Genomic DNA, 26752 nt, shown 5'->3' on the forward strand with positions numbered 1-26752 from the left:
CTTATTCTATCACTTCTATAAGATCTTGGCGGGAATAACTGTATACATTTTAAGGTCATCCTTAATGAAATTAAAAATAGGCAAGTTTTTATAAGTTATAGTCTACTAAAACTATATCCTTATAGTTACATGACTGACTGAAAGATGTAGAGAATACATGATAACCATTGTGTTTGTGGTTTGTTAACTTCTTTAAAAAAAATTAATTTGAAATAGCAAAAGGTAATTTTTAAAAAGCTGTCCTCCAATCAGGAGAAAGATATTTTTGCATATGCTAGGATCAGAAAAGATTTCCTAACAGATTCAAAAACAGAGCAAACTTTGCTCAATTTTGCTCTGATTATCAGTAATAATTGAAACATAAAACATGTATAGTACAGTGGAAAGATAGGTGTATTTAGAATCAGAGGACCTGAAATCTGCTACCTATATTACCTCAAAAAAGTCACATTACCATTTTTTAAAAATTAAAATCCTTACCACACCAATGCAACTACCAACAATTTGGAAATAGGTCTTGATCAAGGACACATGACAAAACCAGTGGAAATGTGCATCGGCCATGGGTGGGGGGAGTGCGGGAGGCGAAGGGGAAAGGAGAAACATGAATCATGTAACCATGTTAAAAATGAATATTAATAAATATTTAAAAAAATTAAAATCCTTACCTTCCAACTTAGAATCAATACTAGGCATTAGTTCCAAGGCAGAAGAGTGATAAAGGGTAGGCAATGACTTGCCAAGGTCACTCAGCTAGGAAGTGTCTAGGGCCAGATTTGAACCCAGTCATACTACCTTTCTGAGCCTTGGTTTCTTAGGTGCAAAATGAGCTCATTTCTGTTAGATGACCTCTAAGGTCCCTTCCAAATCTAAATCAATGCCAAGCCAAATGTGTTTACTATTATCATGATCCAACAGGTTCTGAATAAGGATACCTTGCAGATGATAAGGCTTTCCAGATGACACAGTACTGATTGCATTGAATCATAGACGATTACAGAAATGAAATACATAACCATTCAGAAGAATTTGTCCTAATAATTCACACAGCAAAATCTAAGTGGATTAAGAATCCCTATTACCCAGACTAGGATACATAATTAGATGACTAGCCCATTGAACTGATTTATCAATATTTCTCTTGGACAGACACTATAAGACGAGTGTTGTATTATGTTTTAGAAATACCTGTTTGGAAGCTGTGTAAAGGATGGGACTGTCTTCAGCCTGAAAAGGAAAAGTGTTCTTTGGATTTTGAGTTTTTAAACAAGCAATATTTTAATTTAGATATTTAATTTTGAGTTTCTATTTTTTTTCATTTCCTTAAAATGAAACTTCCTACCTATCATGTACCTTGTTATAACCAAATATTTTAGGTATTTATTTATAATATATTGTTTGGATTACATATTGGAAAATCTTAACTATCATTGTTCCACTTAATGCAGCTAATTGATGCTATGGATAGAGCACAGAGCCTAGAGTTGGAAAGATCTGAATTTAAATTCAGCTTCAATTACTAGCAGCATGACTCTGGGCATGTTACTTAACCTCTGTTTGCCTCAATTTCTTCACCTGAATAATGGGGAATAACAATAATAACTGCCTCCTAAGGCTGGTTATAAGGATCAAATGAGATATTTCTAAAGCATTATGCAAACCTGGACGTGCTACATAAATGCCAGCTATTATTATTGTTGAAAGTAATTCCTAGAACAAGTTTTGTGTCTAATCCAAATAGATGATATTAAAAATGTTGAATAGGAAATGGCAGAAGATATTAAGATGCAGAATGATATATGTCCCTTTAGATTTATATGGATCCACTTAAGATTGATTCAAAAAGTATAAGTAACACTCTTTAGGTAAAGCTGTTCAATCAACTATAAATCCTCTTGCTTGTGTCATTATCCAAGTCCTCATTTCCCCATCCTATCCAGGAGGATATCATATGGGACACTCAAATGCCATGGTGAACTCAAGATATACCTCAGTCTGTAGCATTCTCATTTACCCCAATCTAACCAAGAAATGGAAGGTTCAGGATCAAGGTTTGCCTAGCTTCCTAACCTTTCTCCTTAGACTCACTTCCTGACTCTTAAAAAAAATCCATTGAACCCTATCAAAGCCCATGTGCTGTCTCTTTCCCTCATCTTTAATACTAACAAGGTGTGGTTCTTTAGTTAACAAATACCAGACTTTAAACTTCTTCCTGCCACTCTCCTCTGGCAGGGAGTGAATCTCTCTCTTGTGAAGAGAGAGTGAGCCAGAGAACAAGAGAATTCAACACCAGACTTCCTGCTAGTTTCTGCTCTAATTCTCTTCCTGATCTGTGCCTGATAGAAGCAGTCCAATTCTCTTCTTATTCTAGTCAATTTAACCCCATGTTCACCAGTTCCTGATCTTTTTTCCCTTTCCTTGGTGGCCTTTCTAATTTCTGAAAATATGCAGAAAACTGATCAGGGAAATCATAAAAGGATGCATGGAGGAGATCACATTTGAATTGATCTTTAAAGATAGATAGAATTTTAGCCAACACATTGGAGCCAGGAAGATATGCCAAATCAATACATTTAAAATAAAAACCAAAGAATGAAAATCCAATATGGTGACTAAATGCATATTTCAAAGAACAAAAGTGAGAAGAAATTGGGGTAGTATCAAGGCTGATACTTCATTCTAAGATCTGACATTGAAGTCTCAATGGAAGCAGGCCTCTGGCAATTTAACTCTTTAGGCAAATAAGCTGAATCTGGCCATTGATGTAACTAAAAAAAAAAGTTTATACCCCAAAATTGTAAAAGCAAATATCACAATAAAAATTGATGTGAAAAGTAGAGCTACTTTAGGAGCAAGACACTAGAGAGCAGGGAAACATCCAGAAGAAATTATCTTGCTTTCTGTTTTCTAAGGCATAACTCTATGAGACATGACCATCAAATTTATAATTCTGATTAACTTGAATTATGATTATAAGAAAGTCAGGATACAGATAATTTTATGCCACTGTGTAATCTTTCTAACATCTTTCCTTTGATGCATCATGTATGATTCCTAGTGATATGAAGGTGCTTCTTAGTTATGGAATTCAATGTTTAAAATTCTCAGCCTTTACAGACTAATGTGACAGCATTTCAAAATAAAATCAGAATATGACAAGGAGGTACAGATTAAATACCACAACTGTTGATTTTTAACCCAATTTGATAGCTACAACCTTCTAATGACTATCATAAGTGGTTACAGAGAACAGAAGTAAAAATAAATCATGAGAATCTAACCCTGTCACAATATGCCTTTCCCAGTATTGTCTCTAGATATATATGGGTCTCTCATTCAACATAAACTATTATCATAATGGGTTGCAGCTGAGGCACTTAATTTACATTTGTTACTTTTTTTGTCCAGACACTAGGAAAAAACATTTTTAATTGTCCTAATGGATTTATAACTTCAAATAATACAGAGAATCATAAAGTTTAGAGCACAAAAGGATATTGTTGATCATCTAGGCCATACCACTTCATTGACAGAAGGGATGATTGATATCCAAACAGCTAACATGGTTGTCAGAAGAAGGAAAGGCCAAAATTTGAATCTAGGTTCCTCCTAACTGCCTCTCTTGAATAAGGGTCACTTACTGCTTCTCTAAGTGATCTCACATTTAATACAAAAAAAAAAGTCCACTGAATTTTTGGGTGAAAGAGGAAATTATCATATTCATCAATAGTATTCATTAAGTTTTTTTATGTAATTCTCTGTTTGGTATTTAACAAAAAGTTAAAGGCTATCTCATAGGCTTTCTTAATTCAACACAGAGAATAATTATTTGGAGGCTTATAGAGAAATATCTACCATGATAATGGAGCTACTCTCACCACCAAAAGCCCTAAACAGACTACTGCTATGCTAGGATCAATAACTTGAAAGATTACTTATGAGGGTACATAACTGTATATTTTCCAAAGCATTATGTGGAAATGATCAATCACTAGATCAATTCAAAACTCAGAGCTGTTGTAACAAAGTAAGTGATTCCATTTAGAGAGATTTCTTACAACAATCTGGTCAATAATTTTCTTGGTGAGGGACTTATGGTAAAGAAAATAATGTTGATGCAACTAAAGAATAGGATCCTTAGTTCAAGGTCAAATGTCATGTTTGGTCATTTAGAAAGACAAAAGACCCATAAAGTATATCTGATTTCTTATTACCACAGATAGAAAGTGAACATATTCACAAAGTTACTTACTGCTCACCTCTTCTTCCATTTTATCTAATATTTTCTAATGCATAAGAAGCAAATTTGAGTCCCCATAAATTGCTTTTGTTGATCAATTTCTGCCTCTTTGAAATAGAGGAAGAAAGTGGAAATCAATTCCATTACCTATGAAAGACAATAGTGGTCTAAATTTCTTTCAGTGAAGAAAAGAAGAGGTAGCCAGTTTCTGCCATTTAGTGGATACTTTCTCAATTAATAATGCAGTTGTCAAGCTAAAGTTTCATTATCAGTCAACATAAATTTATTAAGCACTTACTACATACAAAGGACTGTATTAAGCATTGTGGATACAAAGAAAGCAAAAGACAGTCCTTACTCTCACGAAGTCCAGAATCTAACAGATAATAGCACGGAAAAAACTATATGCAAACAAGAAAAAAAAACAAGATAAATTAAATATAATCAAAAGAAGGAAAGCACTAATACTAAAAGTGATCATGAAAAGTTTCTTGTAAGAGAGGTGGCATTTTGGCTAGTAGTCAAGAGATGCCAGGGAAGCCAAGAAGCAAAGATGAGGAGGAAACGAATCCCCAAAATGGGGCATAGCCAGTGAGACAGCACAGCCAATAGATGGATTAAAATAAATAATCTTATGTGAGGAATGGCAAGGAAACCATCATCCCTAGAAAGCAAGTACCCAAGAGTAAGGTGTAAGAAGACTGAAAAAAGTAGGAGGGAGCCAGGTCATGAAGGATTCTGATATGCCAAACAGGATTTTATATTTGACCCCAAAAGTTATAAGGAAACACTAGAATGGGAGTGGGGGTAATGTGTGACATGATAAGGTCTATTCTTTAGGAGAATCAATTTGATAGCTGAGTGGAGGACTAGGGTGGGGAGAAACTTTTTAAAATGAAATAAATGAGAATGGAAGATATGATGCCTTCATCTCTACAAGGGTGGGAGCAGTGTTGGAAGAAAGAAGGGGACATACACAATAGATGTTATGAATGTAAAACTAAAAGTTCTTGGCAACAGAATGAATATGGATGGGGTTCAGGGGGGAAAGAGAGAGAAAGTAAAGAATTTACGATGTCACCTAGGTTGTTAGCCTGGTTTACTGAGAAGATGATGGTACCTCTGTGCTAACAGGGAAATTCAAAATAGGGGAGGAGGGAAAGATAATGAGTTCAGTGTTGGAAATGTTGAATTTAAGATGACTTCGAGGCATCTAGTTCAAGGTCAACAGTTGGAGATACAAGGTTTACCAAGAAAATAAATATTGTGACACATTGTAAATCTGCTTATAGCCATTGACCTTTCTTACAAAATTACAAAAATTTCCAATCAGTTTCAAAAACAAAGAATAGGCTATTTTATATAAAGTGTAACAAAATGGTTGCTCCTACAGTCAGAAAGTACATCAATTTAGATAAAATATGTTGTTGTAAAAGATAATATTAGTGATTGATACAGATCTGTTGTTTCATTGGCATAAGGAATTCTTAGTGAGGAAGCTCCCTCAACCAATGTAGAGCAATAATTGGAGGCTAGTGAAAAAAGGAAAAGGTAGTCCGATAGATTCTCTATTTTCAATACAGAGGAAAAGAACTCATCTGAGTTAAAAAATAACAGAATATTTAAATCTTCATATCAATAATAATCTATGAACATCTACATAGAAATGAAACCATTTGGACAAGCATCTGATACATGAGTTTTCAATCTAGACTTGCTAACAAACTGTCTGACATAGAAAGCAAAATGGTACTGAAAACTTTTCCATATATGATTATTCATCAAAGTGATGGCTAAGTTCCATTCTGTGAAGTCCTAATCCTTTCTTCCCAGTCAATCGTCTCTCTTCTGGTTTTACTTCTGACCCTTCAATTTTGTCAGTCAAATATTTCAATGATACACTCTTTTCTATCATTGAATTAGCCCCTTTGATCCTTCAGTGTTCCCAGAAACCCTCATTCATAATCCTGGATTACCTGTCAGCCACATTTTTTGTTTCCTACTCCTAATTATTAGAAAGCCTTGGAATAAAGTTTTAAAATCATGTTGACCAGGTCCATTACAAATTTGTGTTATCCAAACTCAACCAGTCTCTCCCTGTTGAACTGCTATCCCTATATTCACTTCTTATCAAATCCCTTTCACATTCCCCATAGTACCTACTTAAAACATCTCCTTTCTTCAAACCTCTTTCATCAATCTGCTTCCATCTGTAACCCCACCTCTCTCAGAAAAGAACCTGCTTTTTTGTTTAAATAAATTCATTTGAGACAGAAAAAGAATATTTGAATGTTAGGTATAGTCTGATCCACACTGATCCAGCAATACTTCATAATTTATCCTGCTATGTTGCTTTTGCTTTTATTCCCATGGCATTGCTATCTTTTGTTTGTTCTAAGTTCTCATAAATATTTCTTGGTTCCTTGTGTTTATAGGAAAATTTTCTAGTACCCTGCTTATAAGCATTGTTTTAGTGTACTCAGCTCTTTTCTCATCTTTACATTTTCATTTGAAAACCTTATTTATTTTCATGCCTTCAGTTATCATCTTTATGCAGATAATTTTCACCTGATACCTCAGCTTACACCATTTGGCCATAACTGTACAAATAATCTTTTCAAATTATAACATATCTGAATGTGAACTCACCATTGTTCTCTCCTAACCTTGGTCCTCCTAACATCCTCATTTTACTCATCATCCAGGATCATTCTTGAATCTTCCCTCCCCTTCTCTTCCATATTCAATTAGTTTCTAAATCCTATCAATTCTTCCTCCAAAACTTCTCTGTCACCCATTCTCTCCTTTCAACTTCCAATGCCTCCAGGGTTGTTACAATGGCCTTCTAGCTGACATTCCCAATACCACTGTTTCCTTTACAATTAATTGGTCCTTCACACTACCACCAAAGTTCCTATTAAACAGATTTGATGACAATATCCCACCCCCAAATTGAAAAATCTACTTGAGTTCCACATGACCATTAAAGAGGAAAAACCTCTGTAGCCTGAAATTTAAGGCATAACCACAACCCAATCAATCTTTCCTAGCTTATTTGACTCTACTCCCCTTTAAATTCTTTATGTTCGAAATAAACTGTTCATTCTCACTATTCTCTGATCTTGTATTGCCCTTTCATACCTCCATGGCTTTACATAAGAACACTCTCCAGTTCTGTAATAATATTCACGACAAGCTCCATTAACTAGATCAGTGGTTCCCAAACTTTTTTGGCCTACTGCCCCCTTTCCAGAAAAAATATTACTTAGCGCCCCTGGAAATTAATTTTTTTTAATTTTAATAGCAATTAATAGGAAAGACAATGCACCTGTGGCCATCACCGCTCCCCCTGGATCGCTGCAGCACCCACCAGCGGGCAGTAGCGCCCACTTTGAGAATTACTGAAGTAGATTAACTAACTCCCCTCCCCTTCAATGCCCAGCAATTCATATGTGAAATCTTTGATTTCCCAAATGGAAGTGATCTCTCCCCCTTCCTTTAATGTAATTCTGATATCTTCTTTGTACTTATTCATTTCCTATTTTGTTATTTCTGGACATGACTTACCCTTCTCCCCCATTTGAGGGTGGGAACTACATGACTTTTCATTATTTTATCCTAGATAGTAAGTGATCAGCCAAAACCAAAAACTTTGGTTTTTCACATTGAATTCTAGATCGAATTCATCATATCATCATGGAGAAGATCTGTACTGATTGGTTAGACCAGGGATCTTCAAACTATAGCCCTCAAGTCAAATTCAGAACACTATTTGAACATGCAAAAACCATTCTTTGTTCCTAACTTAAATAACACTTCATAGTTTGCTAATTCCTAGATAGGATAAATATCATCAGTGATATTAAGATGATGGCAAATATCACTACTTTTTAATTAATGTCTTTCATTTATTAGTAGCTTTCATTTCTTCATTTAGTTGGGACTAGTTCATAACATGCTATCTTATGGTTCTAATGCATCAGCCTTATTCTATAAATTCTCAATACATAACTAATATACATAGATAATGTTTTATTTATTTAGCCATAGATGGCAAATTTTAAAAAGAAGTCCTCTTGAAATACAATGCTCAGTTTAAAGGAAATTCAAATAAAATATTTCTGAAGACTGCATCACAAACATAAAAATGGGAAATCAAAATCTGATTTGTGCTATTAAACTTTGAAAATAGCAGAGTTTATAATGAAATGTAATAAATCTAGAAAAAAAGTATAATCAGTAAGTCCAAACAAATAATAATGTAAGAACTATGATATATTAATCTTACCTCTATTTTATTTTATTTTTTTTTACCCTTGTACTTCGGTGTATTGTCTCATAGGTAGAAGATTGGTAAGGGTGGGCAATGGGGGTCAAGTGACTTGCCCAGGGTCACATAGCTGGGAAGTGGCTGAGGCCGGGTTTGAACCTAGGACCTCCTGTCTCTAGGCCTGACTCTCACTCCACTGAGCTACCCAGCTGCCCCCTCTTACCTCTATTTTAAAGACTAATTCCTGGAGTACAAAAAGCTAGTGGTGTGTGTGTATGTGTGTGTGTGTGTTTATGTGTATAGATAGATAGATAGGTATATATGCATATATATTTCCTTAATTGATTTCTATTTCTAATAACTAATAATAGCACATAAATAATAACTAATATCAACACATTTTCTTTTCCTTATATATACAGTGTACAGGGCCTAATACATAGAAGGAACTCAAAAAAGGTGTGGTGATTGAATAATGAAGTAAATTATGAAACTGGAAGCACCAATAGAATGGAAACTCCTAGAGTACAGGGCCTTTTTCATTTTTGCCTTTGTATTCTCAACACCTGGCACATAAAAGGCACTTAAAGATAAGCTTATTGAATTAAGAATGACAAGTACATGGAATCAATCTGACATGACAGGTAGTATGTGGTACATGTATGATTTTTGTTCAACAATCTACCAAAGTCACAACAACAGAAAGAACTTAAGTGGATAAAAATGAGGACTCTTAATGCACTCGTGCTGAATCAAATACAAAACTTATACAAAGTTATTTTATTTTTCTCCATCCCAGTTCTACCTTCAAGGCCTGGCTCAAATGCTACCTTCACATATGAAACTTCCCTTAGTGCCCTCAAGAAGAATATAACTTTTCTTTTTAAAATTTGAACAAGAAATACTGTTTGAAGATTAAAAAGATGAAAATAAATGAACAATTATCTCAAAAGAATTTTAAGTGTCATTTTATTTCACAATTTTTCGCAAGATCTGTTACTCAAACTTTGTGACAAAAGTGAAATATTTAGCAAAACTCATACAAAGAAGCAAAATACAACAGAAAATTATACTGCGTAGAGACTCTCATATCATTACTATGAGGAAATCAACACAAAGATACTGTTTGGGTGGAAAAATGAGCTCATGGGAACACACTTCCATACTTATCTCATATATCCCATTTCCTTATTTAGAGGTCAGATCCTTCCCTTCATCTCTGTACATAACTCCCATTGACCAGCATGGAAGTCAGATGCAGGAAAGGAGCACCATGTGGCTCTAGTACAAGGAAAATGGATGTATGCTCTTTAATGTTGTTTGCCACCTGGCTCCCTGCCAGTCCAGGATATAAACCCCCATTCATGATGTGTTGGATAATTCATTATTCACAATGAATTCCAGACTTTTGAAAAAGGTCAAAATTCAACTTGAGAATAAGAAAATCATTATCCATTTAGAAATTTAGCACATGTAGCAATGACCCACAATATGGTACAATACTGTGAAAGATTTTTCCACAATATTAGTTCACAATCCCATACTTGCCCTCATATAAAAATCTATGTTCAAAAAAATCTCTATGATATGAACTATGACATTAAACAGGTGTTAGAAACAACAAGTCCCTTCAGAAACAGCTTTTCATGTTAATGCTACAATCTTACTTGATAGAACTGATTTTTCTGCCTCTCAGAAAATGTTTTCTAAGATTCCACAGGGATCCTTATCACTTTTTTACATCTTTATTCTCAAAAGCTGAAGACACCACTGAATGTGAGAGAAAAAAAAAAAAAAGAAAAACATCCATAGACTGAACATTTCCAATTCCACGGGAACTGATCCATGCCTTTTTTTTTTAACATAAAATTCAAACATGGGAAGTTCTATCTGTGCCTCATTGGGCTATAAAAGTAGTCTTAGATTCTCAAAAGCTGTGTTGATTGAGTATAAGCTCTTACAATGGAAAGTGTAAGCTGTTTCAATCCACTCTTAAGTGAAGACATCTGAACCTCTGATGCTTACTATCTGTTTGACTTTGGATAGGTTACTCTACATTCCTAGGTCTGTTTGCTGAAATGTAAAATGAGGGAACTGGACTGAAGTTCCTTCAACTCTAAATATATTGGATTCTACCAAGCAGGAAAAACTTAAAAGTATGAATCTGGTTATTAGAAATGTCCTTTGTCTAAAGACCACCAAAATTTCCCAGAGGATCATGACTAAGTTACATTCATGGTGATTAAATTTTTGGTCAAAACAACTCTTGAAGACTGCTTACTCATTTAAAGAGGGACTGTGTCCTGGTAATGGGAAGATAAATCTCAAGTGAAATCTTCACTGAAGTGAAGTATTAAGAGAATCATTAGCCCTGCCAGGAAAGACAAGATTTATAGTACCTGACCCAGTAAGATTAACCCCACACTAAATGAATAACAAAAGATTAAAGTCAAAAGTGCTAGAACTCCATTTCATATGATCTCCTAAAACATTATGAGGAAAAAAAATGACTAAAATCAAGATTCCTTAATTACTCCAACCTAGTTACTTGCTTTAAGGCCTACATTTGATAAAAATCATTTAAGAACAGTTTTCTAATGCATGAAATTAAGCTAATAGTTTAGAAAAACAAAGATGGTTATATGTGCCTACTAAGATGAAAATGAAAAGCACTTTGAAAGAGCAAGAAATATTTACTTTGCTGATCTCCAAGGGAATGCATAGCAATCAAATAAATCTGTAATTCCAAATTCTGGTGGAAAGTCGGAGACAGGTATTTATTCAATTTTGAAATCTCTATTCACTTATTCAATCAGTCAAAAGGCATTTATTAAGTGGCTACTATGTTCCAGGCACTGTGCTAAACTCTGGGGATACAAATGCAAAATGTAAAGGTATATTGAAAGGACCTAACAATCTAATAAGGAAAACAACTTCTAAGATTTGGGAGAGACTCTCCCCATATAAGCATATACAGAATTCAAGTGAATAAATATGAATAAATAAAAATAGTAAAAATGCAAGATAGTTTGGAGAAGGGCAGTAGTAGATGGAAGATATGACATATATCAATTAATCAATCATTTATTAAGCTTGGTATACAAAGACAAAAAAAAAAGTTCTGTCCCCAAGAAGCTTACATTCTAAATTCTAGCAAAGTTTCACTGAGGTAACAAAAATGACCAAGAATCCCTTATATATGATCATCCTACCATCTGCTACTGCAGATCACTGAGATATTTACATGTGCGAAAGCCAAGTTTTTAAAATTTATTTTACCTTTTAATTCCCGTCTAGTATTCATTATTCCCTTTTTCATTATTGTAATAACAACACAGATATTTCCAAGTATCTTAAAGTTCACAAAGCACTTTTACTATGCACATGATCTCATTTGAAAAAGTTATATAAATGAGTTAATATCATTTGAAATAACTGAAATAATAAACTACCTCCTAAACTATGTGAATAAATGCAAGTCACTGAGTGATTTATCTTCTATGAAATCAATGCCTCTTTCTAAGTTCAACACATGGTTAAGATAAAACATGAGGTTTTGCATAATGAGTTTATTCTTCAAAGAAACAAAAGCAGGCTACCCAAGGTTCAAACATTTGCTCCTAAATACACCAGTAAAAATAGTCTTAAAACAAAAGGATACCAGTGGCTAAAAGTGAAAACAAAGAAAATAGTCATGAATTAACAATGTCTGCTAGATACAACAAGGAAGATACTGTAATAAAACATAACTAAGATAACAAAATACTTTTTAAAATAATTACATTCGTCCAATAGTCTCTGATTCATGAAGACCTGGTTTCAAATACTATTTCTGTGATCATGTGTTCATTTGCCACTTAAGTGTCCCAATTCAAAAAAGACTTTATATTAAAAAAGAGTTGCTGTGAGTAAGCAATTTCATAAGGAAACCACTGCATCGAGGGTGATTTTATACTCTAGAAATTCCCTGAACAAAATAAATCAAAGGTCTGGATATGTATATATGTGTGGAAAACTTTGTATTTTGTGTGTATGTGTGTCTGTATCCTTTTCATCATCTTTCAATCACTTTCTCTGATTTTTATTCCCCTGAATGTATGGCATTAAATAGAAATATATTATTTTCAAAAAATGCACCAAATTAAAACTAACCAAACTTTTAAGTTTAGAAACATATGTGTTTAAAATTACCACACTGTACATATCAAGCATAAGAGGAAAATGAAATTTAATCCAATACATTGATCAAGTACACACTTTTATTTGTCATTAGCAGTCTGCAAGTTAATATACTAAAAATAACATACAGTAATAAGTAACAGTAATACTTTCACAGTTACTGAGTAAAAGATATTTTCCATGGAAGTGAAACAGATCTATTGATGGAGTCTCGATTGGAGGAGGAAAGATTAGTTCAAAATAATCTGGATTTACGATTTGTGATTTGTCAGTATAAAGATTACCCAGTGCCCAGTGTGGCATCTCAAAAATAACTTCACTATCAAATCACACCAGGAATTCTCTCATAATATGACTTAAACCTGGTTCTTCCTAACTCCAAAAACTGTAATAACTTGAACATTATGTTGATTGTCAATGGTGCTGAGTAATTAGCTTGTTTTTTGGAGGGTATTGCTATTCAGTCATTCCAACTCTTCATGAATGACCACAAGTCATAACATATCAGGCCCTTGTATCCTCCACTATCTCTAGAAGTCTGTCCAAGTTTATGATCATTATCTCATGACACCATCTATCCATTTCTTCCTTTGCTGTTCCCTTCTCTTTTTGCCTTCAATCTTTCCAAGACAAGGTTTTCAAATTACCCTAAGTAACTAAGCAATTGACAGCTATGCATATCAGTTTGATTTGTAGTTTGGTCCCTCCACTAGATGCAGCACATATTTTCTATGAGGTTGAGATGCTGAGTCATTCAATTAACTTTCTCATTTGACTAATGTTTCTGCATCTCCCTGTTCTGCCCCCATTAGGGATGCTATGGATTTAAAATAAGTCTTCAATTCCTGGTAGCAAGAGGAACATTTGGAAGACAAGAAAGGGAATGCATTACCCACACTTCTTGGAACACTCCCCAGCCCCAACTTGTCCAGCCATACGACACTATCTATTTTTAACAGAATACAGGTAGTCCCTGAAATATGAATACCCAACTTAAGAATATCGCTTTAAAAAGCTGACACATCAGGAATCTCCTACCTCTCTTCTTGACGCTACCATTGGATGCTGCCATTCATTACTAATAAGGAAGAAGGGAGTCTTATTGTTATTTGGGGGGAAAGGGGAAAAAGGCAAGGGAATTGGTGGAAAATAAAAGAAATCCCCTCTTACTATGGGTAGAAAAAGAGGATAAAAGGAAGAAAGGGAAGGGAAAAGGGAGGCAAGAACAACAAAAAGAAAAGGAATAGAATAGGAAAAATATATAAAGAAGAGTTATTCTACCATCCTTTTATTGGGTACAGAGAAAAGAAGACTCTGTAGGAAGGAGGGGTAAAAAGAAGAACCTCTCAAGTCAAGAAAGTAAAAAAGGATCATAAGGCATATGGCTGTAGTTGCACAGGTAGAGTTAAACAAGAAATGTGTTCTCTGATTTCCTTATTTCCTCTAGTGAGAACTTGGGATACATTTTCCAAAAAATAGTGAGGATGACTTGCTTTGGAACTGAATAACCATGTACCTTATTTTTAATGAAAAGTGTATTTAAAGTTTCAAATAAGTGATTCTTAAAACAAACTTGTAGAATATGTCATTATTATAAAAAAGAGCTATCTGTTCTCCCTATAGACACAGTTTTTGCTCCTGGGGCAAACAATAAAAAATGAACACCTTGCAAATACATCTGAAGAGGCAGAGGAAGTAAAAGACCAGAGAGGAGTTCACCTGGTATATGACTGACGAAGAGAGTAAGCTGCCATCTGGGTTACCAAAATATTCCAACTAGATGCTAAGCTCAATTTGTTAATATTGTTGAAAGATAACTGTTATTAGCACCCACTAAATTTCATCACTCCAAAGCAAAGCATTATTACCCCACCCTAGTTTTTACTCTGCCTATTTAAGAAAAAGAAACTAAAATTAACTACCAGCTGACAACAAACCCTCCTAGGACAACTGTTTTTACAATTGCTGAATAGGCATATGATTAAGTGTCAAAGATCTTCATTTCTAGCAATCCAGAATGGTGACATCAGCATCAAAGGTTTTTTGAAATTAAGAAATTAACGTATATCCTATTGCTAAATGAAACCTGTACTTGGAATTCGTAGATATCCTGACTTATTTTAATACAAAATTTATTTATAACAAATTGTTAATTCATAAAATAAAAATACTTAGCTAGCAATCCTACATTTGTATAGCACCTATTTATTACCATAAAACAAATGCACAAATGCATCTATTTAATGGATTTCTTCATTTCTAATTCAGTTTTGGTTTTAATCAGATTTCTCTAATATTAACATTTTATCTAATGATAAAATTAGGTAATATATATTTTTAGCCTCTCCAAACTCAAAATTACCTTCAAAATGTAGAATCTCACATTTAATTATGATTCATTTTATTAGAATAGCCAAGTATAAAAGCAGTTCTTCTTAGTTATGAATCCAAGATAAAAAAAACTTTCGTAGAAAAATAACTAAATGAATGATCAGAAATAAACCTGAAAGTCAAAATATCCTAAAAAAGGGAATAAATTAAGGAAATGCCTACAGTGATAAGTGAAGCAACTGACAAGTTGGATATATTTGCAACTCAACAAAAGACTAAGCATCTACTTTTACTGAGTGTGATGCTCTTTACAAATTATAGGATCTAAGCCAATACATGTAAGGAATATATGTAAATATTGTATTGCTTTTTTCAAATATTTGTACATTAACAATTTCTGGAACCATTACCATTGTGAAGTATTTTTCCACTGAAAATATTACATGAAAACCTGTGCAAATTTTATAACCTTTATAACCACGTAATGTTTTTCGAGCAAAGTTGGATGTAATTATTCCTTTTAAAAGTCTTTTAAAAATAATGATTGCTTATGAAACAAATAGAATCATGGAAATCTTGAAGTGGAAGAACACTTAGACTCCATTTAGTCAAAAATCCTTTTTTGTAAATGAAGAAACAAAAGTCCAGGGAAGATTTGCTTAAGGTTACACAACTAATTAGTAGTCAAGCTGAAGCTGGAATACAGGTTTTATATATTCCAGTGTTCATTCTTTCTTTCATTTTCTTTCCTTTTATTTTCTCCTGGACCAGTGATTTTTATCAGAATAGGAGTTACTAGTGTAGAACCCTTTGCACCAATGCACATTAGTGATTTCTGCAATTTACAGACTTTAAGAGTTTCCTGGGGCATTGAGAGGATAAATGACTTGACCAGTAACATAGCCAATATATATGTCAGAGTCAAGAATTAAAGCCAGATCCTTCTGACTCTGTAAGATAGTTCTCCAACTGCTATTCCATGCTGTCTCTCAAATGTTCCCTCTGTGATGATTAAAAATTCCAAAAGACTGTGTTCTAGCAAAGAAAATAAGTTTATTGTTCAGGCTAGCAATAATCAATAAGTTAATTGGTAAGTGATCTCAGTGATCAAATACAAAGATATTCAACATCTTGAGTCGTTAAATATAATTTTGGAAGCTAATTATTCAGCCCTTCCCAAGAAATCTCTAATTAGTAAATATCTAATAAGGATGTAGGCTTAATATTTTATAGTCCCCTCTGTGATTTCTTCCTGATAATGGAAAATCACATGCCTAATCAGAGGATTCCAATATCTAGATGAAGAAATCAAGTTATACCTGGTTAAGAATAACCTCCTTCCTTCACCTCAGTGGGGAATCCAAGGACACTGCCATGGTCCTCCAGTTATACTTGGCTTAAACTAGTTCTGACTTACTGGATAAAATAGGGCTCACAATCTCAATCTCTATCACCAAGGAATGAGGAAAAAGGATTGAAAATTACTAGGCCCTATCAGTCAAAAATTATTTAGAAATAAAAAATGATACAACATTAGAATAAATCTTCTCAGTTCCTTTATTTCTAGGAGGAAAAGCAAATACGACCAAATATGTATTTTCTTAAAGCCAACTGGAAAATAAGGAATAAAAACTTAATCCAGCAATAATTTTCTTCATATCAAATTACCCTCCCATGCAAAAATCATAAATGAATGAACATTTTTATCACTCATTAAAAATAAATTATTCTTTCCTAGTTGTATGACCCTAGCAAGTCACAACCTCCACTACCTAACCCTTACTCCTCTTCTGCTACGGAACAAATACATCATATTGATTCTAAAACAGAAGGTGAGGATTTTTTTAAAAATAAGAATTACAAATGGAAATAACCATCAAGTCTAACTCTCTCATATGGATACTATTCCTATTTTAGAACAAGAAGAAAGATTAGGAATATATACTCTATCATCTTGAAGTGTGAATTAAATATTTTCAGTACATTTTCATTATAGTGTTTCCTGTAGTTTTTTATTAGAATTTAATATGTATATTATTATGTAAATGTAAGTGATTAAACTATTATCAAAGCATATAGCATAATTTTCAACTTCACATGATTTTTATGTATTATTAAACAAGAATCTTTACATTGATATATTTATGTTATATAATGCATACACCATTACATGAAAACTATTTTTCTTTGATTAAAAAAAAACAGGTCCGAGTTTTGAATAATAAGGAAAAATGCTTTGAAAATAATACATGGATAGAAGAATTGGTAGATATCCATATTTAAAAATTAGAATGATCCTTCATGGTGACAGCTCACTGTAAAAAATAAAATAGCACCTGCCACTAATAATCCTTTAAAGAAAGATTCTGCCCTCTTACTATGTCTGCAGCCAACCAGAAGAAAACTCTTAATAGAGGTGGCTCTCTTTATCCCTACCCACAAAGCAGCACAGAATTTCCCCTAACCACATTTGGCAAAGCAATAGCTTCAGCTGTGATTTTCAGAAGAGAAAACAGCTACAATAGACAAAAGCCCCATCAAAGCTAGCCCTGGAGAAATAAAAAGCAAATCAGTTCTCAACCACCATAACATTTGCCAAAATATGAGCTTTCTGTGGTTGGTACTCTGCAGTGTTGTCTCCACAGTGGAAAAATAAAGGACACTTGTATCAAAAAAATTTTTTAATAATTGCATTTATTACCATTTGAAAAATGATTTACAAAAACAAGGGGCTGGACTAGTTTTTTGTATATAGTAACTATAGCACACATTGATATGATACTTAAAAGTTAACAAAGTATTTTTTCACTACCCTATGAAGTTATGCATATTAGTATCATTATCTTCATTTTACAGATGAAGAAATTGAGACATAGAAAAGTTTAAGTGGTTTTTCCCAGGAACACAACTGGCAAAATCTCAAAGCCAAGATTAATAGCCAGACCTTAAGAGACCAGTATACTTTCCACTCTTCTACTCTGCCTCACAACAAAGAAAATTCAAGTAATTTAATTTAATAATCCTAAAAGAAATAAGAATTTGTCTTCTTTTACTTTCAAAGTTTCACTCTATGTTGGTCTAGATTAGCCCCAAATGTAAAAATAGATGCCACCCAAGCATAGAAACACAGCCACTCCCCAAGGTGGGTAACCCCAGTCTCACTAATGTCCTTTCCCCTCCTAGTCCAGAGTCCAAGTCTAAGAAAGCATAAATGCATTTTTTCCCTTTATTTTCAGTCTTAGTATCATTTCCAAGCCAGAACAGTGGCAAGGGCTAGGCAACTGGGGTTAAGTGACTTTCCCAGGGTCACACAGGTAGTGTTGGGGGCCAGATTTAAAACCAGGTCCTCCTGACTACTAGGCCTGGTGCTCTCTCCATTGTGCTACCTAGATCCCCCAATTAGTGCATTCTCAATAACTAAATTGAATGTGAGGTTGCAGAAAGGATCAGAAGTAGAAAAGCAGGGGTTAGGCAATGGTTCCTTAATTTTTCAGGGTACAAGAGATGAGATAAATTTTTAGACAAGCTACAAAGCTTGTCCTCCTCACTAAAAAAAATATTTCAAGAGGGAGAAGCAAGACAGGTATAAAGTCCTTGCTGAAACCTGAGGAGAAAGAAAAGATGATTTAAAAAAATAAACTTCAACTTCCAATCAAAGTCATATTAGGATGCTACTTTCTTCTGATGGGACTTGCATTGAAAATACTAGCACCAATTCTACTAGGAAGACTTAGGTAATTTATAGCCATACATGTCTTTTTTCCCTTATGCATCATTATTGGCTTCTTTATCAACTATATGACAATGAAGTACTCCATTAATCTCTCTTGGGGGATCATTATAATCAGATAGGTAATTTGCATATAGTTATTTACTATGAAATAAACTATAGCAGAGGTAGCACTAAACCAATAAATAGAAAATGGAATCTAAGATGACTAAGAGAAGCAAAAAGCCAAAGACTGACAACAGCTATAGGGATTCCCAGTCTACTAAACTTCACTACAGGTCTGGAAAGATCCATTAATTTCAAATTCCCAATTTTTAGAAAAATGTGACACAAGTCAATAACTTTCTAAATTGTTGTGCAAATTTAATTAAAGTTGTACCAAAATATACTAAGAATGGACATTTGATCTTTGAAACTTAAGTTTCCTGTTCTTCTATTATATATGTGATGTTAAGCAAGTCACTTCACTTCTCTGGTTCAGTCCATCATTAGACCTTTATTAAGTGCCTACTATGTGTTGAACACTGTTAAGCTAGGGATTTTTTTTAAATGAGAAGAAATAAAAAACAGTCTCTGCCCTCAAGGAATTTACAATTCAATGCAGGTGACAATAGGCAATCAATCATACACAAAACAAACTATATATTGCACAGGATAAATAAAGGATAAAACAGAAGGAAGGCAATGGAATGAACAATGGTTAGGGAAGATGGGATTTTAAAGGAAGTCAGGGAAGTTAGTAGCCAAAGCATAGTGGGGAGAGTGATGCAGGAATGGAGTATAGCCAGAGAAAATGTCCAGAGTCAAGAGATGGACTGTTTTAGGTGTGGAACAATCAGAAGACCAGTTCTCAATTTCCTCATTTATAAAATGAGGTACAGTAGTGTGGTGCTGTGATCTTTAATGTTAATTCCTTGTTCAAGAAGCCCCTGGGCTCCTTTCACTTCCAAGATCAAATCCTTTTAAACATTTAGAGCCTTCAAAACTTATCCCTCTCATCCTTTTCAGTCTTCTTATACCTTCCTCATCCCCTTCTCCTACCACTTAATATGAAATTCTTTGAGCCTTTCCTAGAATAAGATATATTTATCCAGACTAGACATTTTCCCTGGCTATTCCCCATGCCTGGAATGCTCTTCCTCCTAGTTTCCTCCAAGCTCCAACTAAAATCCTACCTTCTACAGAAAGTCTTTCTATATCCATCTTAACTCTAGTACCTTCACTCTAATTTATCTTGTTTATACATAGTTGCTTTCATGTTGTTTCTCCCATTAGACTGTGAGCTCAAGAGTGGGGACTGTTTTATCTTTCTTTGATTATTCCCACCCTTAACACAGTGCCTATCATATGGTAAGTACTTAATAAATGTGGTAAGGGAGGAAGAAAAGAAAGAAAGAGAGAGAGGAAGGGAGGGAAAGAAAAAAGAAAAAAGGAAGAAGGAAATAAAAGAGGAAGAAAATCTCACAGAGGCTTTTCAGGCAGAGAGGATGCATGATCATTTTGGTCAAGGCTGTTTTAAAAGCAATACATTCAGAGTAGCAAAGTAAATAGGGAGCCAGGCCAGAAAACAGAAAGTTCTGGGTTCAAATGTAACCTCAGAAATTTCCTAGTTGTATAACCCCAGGCAAGTCACTTAACCCCACTGCCTCACCCTTACCATTCTTCTGCTTTAGAACTGATTTGAAGACAAAAAGGTGTTCTCTTTTTAAAGTGATGCATTCAAAATAATATGGAAATGGGTTCCAGTGATAATATAACCCAGTGGAAATGCTTGTCAAGTTCAGGATGGGGGAGGGATAAGGGGAAGGAGAAAACATGAATCATGTAACCATGGAAAAAGTTTAAAATTAAATAAAGTGATATATTCATTAAGTATGGATTTGAACCTGCTGACTTTTAAGACCTTCTCCAACAGTGAAATGTCTGTGCTCATTGGAAAGATAAAGCAAGACTATAAAATCTAAAATGTAATTCACTTCAAAATAAATTATCTCTAGAATTAATTTCATAATGAATTTAAGTTGCTGGCTATGGTTTTTCCATGTCTTAGTGTCACTGCATTTTATTTAACTCTTTAATTGATGATATGCAAATGCCAACAGCAATGTTGCTCTAATTCCAAGCTTTTCTACAGTCTCTCGCTAAATTATAGCTTTTGATTTTCTGGAAAGATTAGGCTCAAGTTTCTAAATAGAGGTTATTCTAGATTCTGTAAGTGATGACAAGGGTAGGATCCATAGTGGCTGCTACAATACTGGTATGCTTCACTTTTCAATGTGGCGTGCCTCACTTTTACCCTGACCAAGTTGAGACAGTTTCTCTTTTCAAACACCTTTACTGACCTAAATATTTTCCTTGGCTATGAATTTTAGGAGAATTTAAGTAGCTTCACATTCAGCTCTTCAATTTAGATGAACCAAGCTAACATTTTCTCTTATAGAGTATCCATGGAAACATCTCTGAGATCAAATAAAAAAATAAAAGAATGTCTTTGAAATGTGGCTACCTGAAAAGCAATTTCATAGAAATGTTTCCTGCTCAAGTTGAGATATAACAAAAATTAATACTTTAAAGCCCTATTCCCATGGGAAAATATATAATTTATATTTAAGTTTCTACAGGAAAATTCATAATGTTTTTCTCTCTTTAAGTCTAGTTAACAAAATCTATGCATAGTTGACATGATCAGTAAGATAACTTATGGAAAGCAATTTAAAAAACCTATTAAATATAAGCTTTATCATCAATGAATGCAGTAAAGTCTATATCATATGGTATTTCTAAAACACATCTAGCATAGTGTTTGACACACAGTATGTGTGCCTTCACAGTATATGTGATCTTCATTCAATTATCTTATTAAGCAGAATGTTCTACAAACAAGCATTTCTATTATTCCATGGTGAAAATCTTTATTTGAATAACTGGAAATAAGAACTTAGCAGTTCAACTAGGCAGAAGTTGATGCAAGGTTACTAGAAGAGTGTTTTGTGGCATGGGAGGGAGATTTTATTACTCATGGAACTTTGGAAAAGGATAGAAAAGCATTTTCCTAAATCACTAATTTTTCACTAATTGATGATTTTATCAAGGACAAAAAGGGAATCCATAATGGAGAGAGCTATCTGAAATAACAGATAGAACTCAGTAAAATGGAGTCTTCTCTCCCCTGATCATTTGGCCAGCTACTAAATAAAAATATTCTCCAGTGCTTGACTTTCCCATCTTTGGAATAATATATTGTTATCAATCAAATCTTGATTATTTATATTAAGGGGTGAGATCAGAATATCATGACTTAAAAATAAAATCTAACATTGTCTCTTTTAACTAATAACAGAAGTCTCAACCACCAAACTGAGCTGCTGACAGAAGCAATGCAACATCAAGTAAATGTTTCAGCATCTCTCCTTGTCCCTTCCTACCCTTCAAGACACTATAAATAATCTCTGAAATGATGAAAATATAGACCAAAAAAGCAAGGATACTGGAAAAATTCCAAAGTGAGTCATTAGCCTCTGAATACTGCAGAGAATAGACTGTTTTTTCTGTACAGAAAACCTTTGGATAAATGACACAAAGCAACAAGGTATCCTTACTTTTCAATTCTGAAACTTTCATATTAAAACAAGGTTTATTATATAAGAAATGCAGAAGTCTGACATCCTTTGGGTCCCACATACAAATTGTCAGTATTTCTTTCCTAGCCTCCTTCCCCTAAAAAAAGCCAATGAATATGTTGATGTTTTCCATTAAAATTAGGTAAAATGGCTTTTAATGAAACCATGATGCTTCATTTACTTTTTGTTCATCTAGAATGAAATATGACCTAGCAATGGATTGTATAAGAATAAAATTGATGTTAAAAAATCAAGTGAAAAAGGTCCTCAGAAGCTATCTCATCCAACTCCCTCATTTTCCAGAGCCCAGAGATGTACATGCCTACTGAAAATGTTTAAGGAAATGGCAAAGCCAAGGATCAAATTCAAGTTTCTGGACTTTAGTAAAAGTTCTTTCTACTACTTCATGTTACCTTGCAGAGCTGTTACCATCGAGAAATAAACAACAAGCAATCACACATGCTAAATTAAGACAAATCTTCCCATAAAGTGTAAGCTATTATTCAGTACAGGTATCTTCATTACTAAACACTGGCATCTTCGTGTGAATATTCTGCATATTCTTCATAAATATGTCAACATATTTTTATAAAAAAAAAAAGGATTGGGATTATGAGAAGAGTGAATTTCACAGGTTCAAAAGATTTATAGTTAAAAGTCACCAAGTTCAATCTACTCATTTTACATATAAGAAAGGGAAGCTGAGAAGAATTAAGTATCTTGGTTTAAGTGTCACACAAGTGATAATGAAAAGAATCTGTCTGAGATGTTAAGGAAAAGGCAGTACTAGGGGATGAATGGCCATGAGACAAATTTCACTTGTTCTCAATTTTACCAGAGAACCACCCTTGTTGTGACAATGCTTTGTGTCTCACTATAAAAACTGAGGTTCTGTGAATCTCTTTCCTATTCAAGATACTTTCCTGTGTTGCCCAGACAACAAATGGGTAGAATTGCTGAGAGTACATTGAGAGCACTGTCGTATAACTAATGTGTTTTATCTAGAACACAGGCTAATTTAATATGAGACCAAATCAAAAAGAAGTTGTGCATATTATTATTATTATTCTCAGATAATGTCTCTCTCTGCTAGTCTTCCTTCATAGTACGTGATACACTCTGAGATACCTTGTAGGTTGAATGGGGACAATTTTTATTTCTGTTGAGTGGCTCAAAAAAAATCCTCAGAAGAATATAATGTTACTTTCCCTTAATAGGCACATTTCATCTCCAGGCAAAACTCCTCTTTCTTCTATTTGATCCAAAAATCCAGATCTAGTTCTCAAAGTATTCTTAAAAAGATGTTCATTTCCCAAATATACTTTCTCTTAAATTTCCTAATCTGCAAAATGAGGGAATTGAACTTGATGACTGATGAAGTTCTTTCCAGTTCGAACCCAAGGAACCTTATAATCCTGTGATTATAGGATTTAGAACCATATGAGAGCTTAGAAATCTTCTAGTCCAGTCTTCTCATTTTGCTGAGGAGGTAATTGCAATCTAAGGTAAGCAGGTGGCTTGCCCAAAGTTAAACAGATAGTAATTCTAGCAAAGGTGGGGTATGAACTCAGGTCTTATCATGAATGGTTCTTCCACTCTACATATTATATCTTTTGACATATTTACATATTATATCCATTACATCTGGCCCCTTTTTAAAATTAATAGTGGAAAGAAAACATCACCAATATTCCTGAGTTCCTTACTTTGCTTTGCTTGACCCCAGAGAGAATCAGGAATACGTGGTGGAAGTCAGAGAGAAGATTTTAATGTGGCATTAGCAATAACTTCTTAACAATTATAGCTGTCAAAAAAAACGAGCGTTCTTGGTCTTCATGGTTTGAATTGATATTTAACTAGGATATGATAAGGAGATTTATATATGAGTGGGAGATGGATTAGATGATCTCTGATGGTCCTTCTAATTCTAAGATACTATTAACAAAATTGAAAATAATCAGTATAGCTAATCTAAAGAGCCAATAAGACTCATTCTTGCCCATAAATTACCCACATACAATTGTACTTTGCCCTTGATGTCTGAAGTTTTACCTGAATTATCTTTGTAATTTATCTTTTAAATCCTTGTTCAGGATTGTAACACTCAAATAATTCATTTTTCCAGTGGGGGAATTCCTATTCCACATTTCCCCTCTCAGTTGCCCAGGGTCTAGCACAGGAATTCCCACAGTTGACTGGTCCAACTTGGCCTGATAAATCTTCCACAAGCATGGTATTAATTGTGTCAACAATTGAGTAACATGAGAAGTAGCTTTTTAAAAAAAGCCATGTGTTTTGCTACTCCCAACAGGAAGACCACAAGAATTTAGCTCTTTTTCAGCCTGGTGAAGCTGCTCTATTAGAAGTCCATACTGTGTGTAGCACCTGGTCCTGAGATCCAACTGATCTGAAGGTGACTGCATCTCCAGAGACAGACAGACTGGAGTCTAGGGCAGCTGCACAGAAATAATTGCCAAATGTGTAGGAGAGACTCTAAGTGTTACAGAAGTCTAGAACAAGGATGAAAATCCCTGTGAGCTGAGTCAAGGGGAATTGGCTTCACAAAGAGGGACATATTGGGCTTCATCTGGGCTCTTGACCATTGTTGGCATTTACATAGCAGAAAGGTTCTTTATTTTTTCTTTATCTAGATTTATTCTAATATAGGCCATTATATCAATTCTGAATTATTTCTTGTTACAAACTACTTAATGTAAGGCAATCCAAGAATTGTGGTAAATTCAGATAGACTCCTTTTTAAAAAAACCCTTATCTTTTAGAATCAATACTAAGTGTCCATTCCAAAGCAGAAGAGCAGTGAGGTTAGACCAATTTGCCTAGTCCTTGTGTTCTGTCTTACAGTTGTTACTAAGACATAAAGTGAGAGTTTTTTTTAAAACTTGATAACATCTAAAAATAATCTCCTGATTCTATTAGTAAACTTGACCTCACATGATTTTGCCCACAAATCTGATCACCTACCTCAGTTATCTGCAAAAAAAGTACACACTTTTTATTTTAAACTGTTTAAGGGAGTCATGTGGACAAGGGGTCCCAAAAGTTTTAGTGCTATTTTAAGGTTTAAAAGCTTAAATATTTGCAAAACTCCACAGATAAAGTCAAATGCTCTTTTAAAATAGCAAGTCAATTTTCTATGGTTCATTATGTAGGTCACATTACACAGATAAAAGTTAAATGCCAAATTGTCATCAAGTATATCCCGCCCATATTTTAAAACTGTTTGACCTTCTGACATTACTTAGTAACTCAAGTCAATATCAGACTAGTCCACGGTCATTCTAGATGAAGCCTAAATATGACCACTCAAATGGTCCAAAACTCTACACTCTACACACTGCACATGCTAGACTCTTGGATAGAACTAAAGACATGAGTGACTCAATACTTGCACTTATAAACTAAAAGTCTTTGAAGTCTCAAAATCTCAAAAAAACCTCAAAACTCAAAATTTATATCAGCATATTCATTTGTGAACTAAATAATCATTAACAGCCAACACAGATATATGATTGTCTTGTCCTGAGCCCTTTCAAATGGTACAGCATCAGCAATTGTTATGTTTTTATTGTTGGAAATGACATTAAAAATATGCATAACCATTTACTTTGCAGCTCCATCCTAAAAATCCAGGTCTTTCCACTTGACTTGGAAGTGAATCCTCCTAAATGTGTTCTCTCTAATCTCATTAGAATGTGAGCTCCCAGGGCTCAAAGAGTGTCTGACTTGTCTATCTGCATATACCATATAGCACAATGTTCTTAAAATAATTTTTTCATTTATTCATTCATTCTGTTAGCTCTAGAAAAATATAGTAGTTTCCTCTTCATCTTCTGTACCTGATAGAATTTTATAAAACTACAAAAATTCAAAAAAATATTTAGTGAATTGAATCTAGATGTCAACCTTGGCTCCTTACACTGTCTCACCTCACTCCCATTATCTAATCCATTGCTAAGTCCTGGCTAGTCCACTTTCCTTAACATCTCTCATAAATATTCCCTTTCTCTACTTTCATACTACCTCAAGTGTGAAGGCCCAGTGATGGCCCTCACCAACTCTTGCTTGTCTTTGCCTCAAATATCTTCTTAATCTAGTCCATCCTTCACTCAGTCACCAAACTGATTTTTCTGACTCCTTATCACCTCCTGGGTCAAAAATAAAATTCTCTACTTAACATTCAAAGTCTTTCACAAGTCTGATCCAGTCTTCTTAAATTTTATTCTATCATTCAATGACACTGGCTTCCTTGCTTGAGGGTTTACCAAGGACAATGGAAGACCTGGGCAGTATCTTAATGGGAGAAGCTCTAGGGGAAATAGAATGCTATGATGGTGCCTCCACCAGAAAAATAAGGGGAAACA

The sequence above is a fragment of the Gracilinanus agilis genome, chromosome 4 (genome assembly GCF_016433145.1).
Source record: "Gracilinanus agilis isolate LMUSP501 chromosome 4, AgileGrace, whole genome shotgun sequence".
Taxonomy (NCBI): Eukaryota; Metazoa; Chordata; class Mammalia; order Didelphimorphia; family Didelphidae; genus Gracilinanus; species Gracilinanus agilis.